Source organism: Capsicum annuum, chromosome 10 (assembly GCF_002878395.1).
Source record: "Capsicum annuum cultivar UCD-10X-F1 chromosome 10, UCD10Xv1.1, whole genome shotgun sequence".
Taxonomy (NCBI): Eukaryota; Viridiplantae; Streptophyta; class Magnoliopsida; order Solanales; family Solanaceae; genus Capsicum; species Capsicum annuum.
This window is the reverse complement of record NC_061120.1, coordinates 156017672-156024577: the sequence shown is the minus strand read 5'-3', so window position 1 is coordinate 156024577 and position 6906 is coordinate 156017672.

Here is a 6906-nt window from a genome sequence, read left to right as displayed (position 1 = left end):
TATTATTATTATTATTATTATTATTATTATCTTTTTTACTATTACTATTACTATTACTACTATTATTATAATAATTATAATAATAATAATTATTTTTATTATTACTTTAGTTTACTACTATATATAAGTGAAGGTTGAGGTATTACTATTATTATTATTATTATTGTATTATTATTTATTTTTTCTTTTACTATTACTATTATTATTATTACTATTATTTTTATTACTATATATAAGTGAAGGTTGGGAGGTTGGGGTGACTAAATTATCCAAATATCCTTGATAGTCACCCCAACCTTCACTTATATGTAGTAGTAAATAAAATGATTGCATATGCATATGATTTTTTTCTTATATTTATTAGTTTTGTCCTCATTTTTATGGTGCTTAGTAGTAGTACCAAACCATTACTTATATATTAGTAGAATATTACTATTACTACTATTATTTTAATTTCTATTCTATTTATTTATTATTATTATTATTATATTATTTTTCTATTACTATATATAGGCGAAAGTTGGGGTGACTATCAAGGATATTTCAGTAATTTTAGTCACCTCAACCTTCACTTATATATAGTAGTAAATAAAATGGTTACACATACATATGATTTTTTCCTTATATTTATTAGTTTTGTCCTTATTTTTATGGTGCAATAAAATGGTTACATATACATATTATTTTTTTCTTATATTTATTAATTTTGTCCTCATGTATTATTTTAGTAATATGTTTATTTAGACCTTTGTAATTGAATTATATATTTTTTTATAAATATCTTTTTGTTCCTTATTAAATGACTATCAAGGGTATTTTGGTAATTTTATAGTGCAATAAGTGAAGGTTGGGTGACTACCAAGGGTATTTCGGTAATTTATTTATTATTTTAATAATATTTTTATTTAGACCTTTGTAATTGAATTATACATGGTAGTATGTGAAGGTTGGGCTGATGCCAAGGGTATTTCAGTAATTTATGTATTATTATAATAATATTTTTTTTTAGACCTTTGTAATTGAATTATACATGGTAGTTTTTTTATAAATTTCTTTTTATTCCTTGTTAAATAACTATCAAGGATATTTCGGTAATTTTATGATGCAATAAGTGAAGGTTGGGGTGATTACCAAGGATATTTCGATAATTTTAATCGCCCCAACCTTCACTTATATATAGTAATAAATAAAATGATTACACATGCATAGTTTTTTCTTATACTATTTATTAGTTTTGTCCTCATTTTTATGGTGCGATAAAATAGTTGCACATGCATATTACTTTTTCCTTATATTTATTAGTGTTGTCCTCATGTATTATTTTAATAGTATTTTTATTTGGATCTTTGTAATTGAATTATACATGATAGTATTTTTTATAAATATCTTTTTATTCCTTATTAAATGACTATCAAGGATATTTCGATAACTTTATGGTGCAATAAAATGGTTACACATGCATATTGTCTTTTCCTTATATTTATTAGTTTTGTCCTTATTTTTATAGTGCAATAAAATGGTTACACATGCATAATGTTTTTCTCTTATATTTATTAGTTTTATCCTCATGTATTATATTTTAATAATATTTTTATTTAGACCTTTGTAATTGTATTTATATGGTAGTATTTTTTTATAAATATCTTTTTGCTCCTAATTAAATGACTACCAAAGATGTTTCGATAATTTTATGGTGCAATAAATATTTCGAAATCGATGTATGTATATATTATGCAATCATCGGTTCATTGTACTATATTTCTTTTCTTTTACTCCTATACTAAACAATTTCTCCAAAGTTGAATCTCTTTTGCACATTAGTATTGCCAAAATATCCGTGCCTTGCACGGACACGAATATCTAATTTATAATATTTTTAAGTTTTAAAAATATTAATTTAATTAAAAAATTAGTCAATTTAACTTTTCAAAATCAAATGCGATAATTATTTTAAAACCGTGGGAGAGTACGTGTTAACCGCCAAGTGCATCAATGAAAGTTAAGCTGGCAGGGCGAATCTCGACCAGCTTTGTGACAGCCTCCACCCATTTGCCTGTTTTCTGCCAACCAAAAACCATTAAGCTAACCCAAGGCTTAGCTCCATGTATTTGCAAATCGAGAGGCAGTTTTTGCATCAACATCGCATTCACCCAAATCTAGGGTGTAAAGATTGCAATCACCAATTCACCAAGTATTTTTATAAAATTAATAAATGTAATATTTGAATATTTTTAATAATTATTCTTTCAGTATAAAAATAATAATTTTATTTCAACTTATTTACCTTTTAACAAAATTTACAATTATATCACCATTTATATTGACAATCATATTGACCTTAACCCCATCTCTTTTGAGGTTTGAAGAATTAATTTTCTTTCCACACGTTTAGTCAGTGAATCGGCTGAATTTAATTCTGACTTCACATAATCAATAGAAATTATTCCATCTCTCAGCAGCTGCTTAACAACATCATGCCTCAATTTCATATGTCTACTCTTACAACTGTAAGATTTATTCTTCGCAATAAAAATTGTGGCTTGACAATCATAGTGTATATACACAAGAGGCATCAAATCATCCTTTTTTAAAGGGATATTAGACAACAGATCATCCTTTTTCAAAAGGATATCAAGCAACAAATCATCCCTGTTTAAAGGGCTATGAGGCAACAGATCATCCTTTTTAAAAGGGATATTTGCTAAGAAATTTCTTAGCCATTCAGCCTCAATACCAGCTAACTCCAGAGCCACAAACTCTGATTCTATAGTTAATCTAGCAATGATCGTCTACTTAGCTAATCTCCATGATACTGCACCACCACCAAATGTGAACACATAACCACTAGTGAATTTTATCTCGTCTGAATCAGAGATCCAATTTGCATCACAATAACCTTCTAAAGTTGAAGGAAATTCACTATACAAGATACCATAATTCACGGTTCCTTTCAAATATTTCATCAATCGTATTAATGCAGACTAATGCTCATTATTTGGATTATGAGTATATCTACTCAGTCTACACACAGCATAGGCTATATCAGGCCTAGTAAAATCCATTAAATGCATCAAACTGCCAATGATCTGTGCATACTTAGACTGAGCAACTGGGTCATCATTATTCTTTTTTAATTTAGAATTAACATCAGAAGGAGCAGCTACAGGAGTTACCTCCCAACATTCAAATTTCTTAAGAAGTCTTCCCACATAATGTTCTTGTGACAGCATTATACCATCTTCACTCCTTATAACTTTAATTCTCAAAATCATATTCACTTCACCCAGATCTTTCATATCAAAGTTAGTAGACAAAAATAATTTGGTATGCTTCACAATATTTAAACATGTACCAAATATAAGCATGTCATCAACATATAAGCAGATTATCACATAATCACTGTCTACCACCTTTGTATAAACACATTTATCCACCTCAATAGAAAAAAAAACCGTCTTTTATTAAGACTTGATCAAATTTCTCATGCCACTGTTTAGGAGCTTGTTTAAGGCCATAAAGAAATTTAATTAATTTATAAACTTTATTTTGTTGTCCAGAAGTTACACATCCTTCAGGTTGAACCATATAAATTTCTTCTTCTAAATCTCCATTTAAGAAAGTTGTTATCACATCCATTTGATGGATAAAAAGCTTATGAATTGATGCCAAAACAATTAATACTCGAATAGAAGCAATTCTTATTATTGGTACAAATGTATCAAAATAATCAATATTTTGCTTTTGAGAAAATCCTTTAGATACTAACCGAGCTTTTTATTTATCTAAAGATCCATCCGAATTAAGTTTCCTTTTGAAAATTCATTTACAACCAATCAGTTTTGCACCAGGAGGTAAATCGGTTAAAACTCATGTATTATTTTTCATAATTTAATCAAGTTCAATTTTTATTGCCTCATTCCAAAATTTAGCATCAGAAGAAGATATAACTTCAAAATAATTTGATGGTTCATTATCAACAAGAAAAGTTTGAAAATCATTTCCATAAGGAAAATATTCTTTTCTAGGCCTTGTACTCCTTCTCAGTCCCTCAATATTAGAGGTAGATTCATTTTCTTTTTTCAACAGGTGCATGAGAGATTTTATCACATAGTGGAAAAATATGTTCAAAGAATTCAACATTCTTTGTCTCGATTATAGTATTACTATCAAGTATATCACATTTCAAGACAAGAAATCTGTATGCAACACTATGTTCAGCATATCCAATAAGCACACAATCAACAGTTTTAAAACCTATTTTCCTCCTTTTAGGTTTAGGAAGAAGAACTTTAGTAAGGTAACCCCACACTTTTAAATATTCAAATTAGGTTTTATAACCTTTCCACAATTCATAAGGGTTTTGCCAGTTCTTTTATGAGGAATTTTATTCTGTAAATGACATGCAGATAAAATAGCTTTACCCCACAAATTATCAGGTGCACAAGAGCTAATTAACATAGAATTCATCATTTCTTTTCGTGTCGTATTTTTTCTTTCAGCTATACCATTAGACTCAGGAAAATAAGACAGAGTTACTTCATGAATAATGCCTTCTTTTTCACAAAAAGCATTTAAAGATCCATATTCTCCACCTCTATCAGATCTAATTCTCTTGATTTTTCTACGAAGTTGATTTTCAACTTCAGATTTATAAGACACAAAAGCATCAAATGCATCATCTTTATTTCTAAGTAAATACAACTTAGTAAATCTAGAGAAATCATCAATAAAGGTCACACAATATTTTTTATCACCTCTAGTCATGGTTTGTTTTAAATCACCCAAATCAGTGTGAATCAAAGATAACAGTTCAGTTTCTCTATCAACTGAAAAACATGACTTTTTAGTAATTTTAGCTTCAACACATATTTTACATTTATCAAAATTACTTGAGTATAAACAAAATATTAAACCAAGTGATTGGATATTCTTTATATGTTTAATATTAACATGTCCTAATCTAGCATGCCATAAAGAAATATACTCAATCATATAAGTAGAAGCTGATGCATTATCATTGATAATATCAAGTATATAAAGTCCATGATTACAATGTCCATTTTCAATAAGAATATCATATTTAGTTAATATGACCTCATTATTTTCAAATATAACCTTTATTCCAGCTTTTCCTAATAATGCCACAGAAATCAAATTGATTCTGATATTAGGAACATGCAACACATTACTCAATGTCAAAATTTTACCAGATGTGAGTTTGAGAAGAACTGTGTCTTTTTCAAGAACTTGAATAATTCTCAAGGTCCCAAGATAAATAATTTCTTCTTCTTTCTCAACTTGGGTGTATGATACAAAATCATTTTTGTTTATAAAAATGTGTCTGGTAGCACCAGAGTCTACCACCCAATTTCTCACATTGGTCTCAATATTTATTTCTGAAATGACCGCAATAATTATATCATCCGTTTCAGTCAAATTTATTTTTGACTTAGCGGGATTGTCATTTCTTTCACATATTTTCTTGCATTGAGATGCATTTTATTATTAACATTAGGCGTGCAACCAAGTTTATTTTCATACCTGTACTCTGTAGTACCTGCGGTACCATAACCTTTTGACAAAGTGACTGGAATGAAAGCAGCCAGAGCAACACCAGCATCAGTATTATCAATGGTCTTAGGATCAAAATTATATGCCAAAGTTTCTTAGATTGTCGGGGAACAACGATAAAAATAATAATAACCACAACCGAAAAATAATAATAACAACAATATTATTTAACTATTGATAAAATATTATATTAATAATATTAACAATAAAATAAAATAACAGTGTATAATATTATTGCTACCTTAGTGATAATACTGTAACCAATATGACAACTATAACAGTAATCTAACTGCTTCTTAACCAATTAATAGATTAATTATACTTGAGTCGTGTTAGGCACTGTAATAAGAAACTATTTCAGCAGTATGAAATATTTCTCCAGGATTAAACAAGCACTTTCCTGATTAATTAGAGGATATTCTGAATTAAATAAGTCTTCCCTAATTAATCAAAGGATATAGAAATCAACAAAATCAACAATACAAATACCAACAAGTTAAAGTAAAAAATTAGTTATACAAACCCAAACCAAAAAATTAAGCAAAAACATAAAGAGGAAAACGTTGAGGATGGGATAAAGAACAAAGGGATAGAATGTTGTATATTATGAAAAGAAAGTAGCAGCTTATTTTTTATATTTTTCACTGGTTACCTCTTTTGAGGAAATATCAAAATATATATAGAGAGAGAAAAGTTAAGCGGCAACATTCTTTTTTCTTTTTATTTTTCTTTCTTTTCCTTTCTCTGCGAGTAAAAGATAATAAGACTCTTTTTCCTTGTCTTTTTTTTTTCTTCTTTTTCTAAATATACAATGAATTATTTTGAAATAACTTATTTTTCTACAAAAACTAAATATTTTTCTCAATATTTTGCATAATCCTTGAACCATAATATCATTATCCCTTTTCATGGAACTGTTTTCTCGCTTCTACTTAATTCTTCAAAAAATGCTAACTCATATATAATAAATTCAGATAAAAAAAGAACGGTGAAAAAAATGATACGTAGTAATAATTAGAGAAAAAACATCTTTTCCCTCTTGAACTTGTCCTCCTAACTCACTTTAACACTTAAACTTAACTTCCGTTTATTTACCCACTTAACATCTTTAAAGTGAATTAGTTTCGCCCCTTAATATATATTATTACTCTCATAACGGAGAGTGTGTTACACATATATTATTTTTATGTATTTCTTTTAAAAAAGATATATATATATATATATATATATATATATATATAAAGTAATTTTTTTAAAAAAAGTAATTTCACACATATATTATTTTTACGTATTTCTTTTAAAAAAGATATATATATATATATATATATATATATA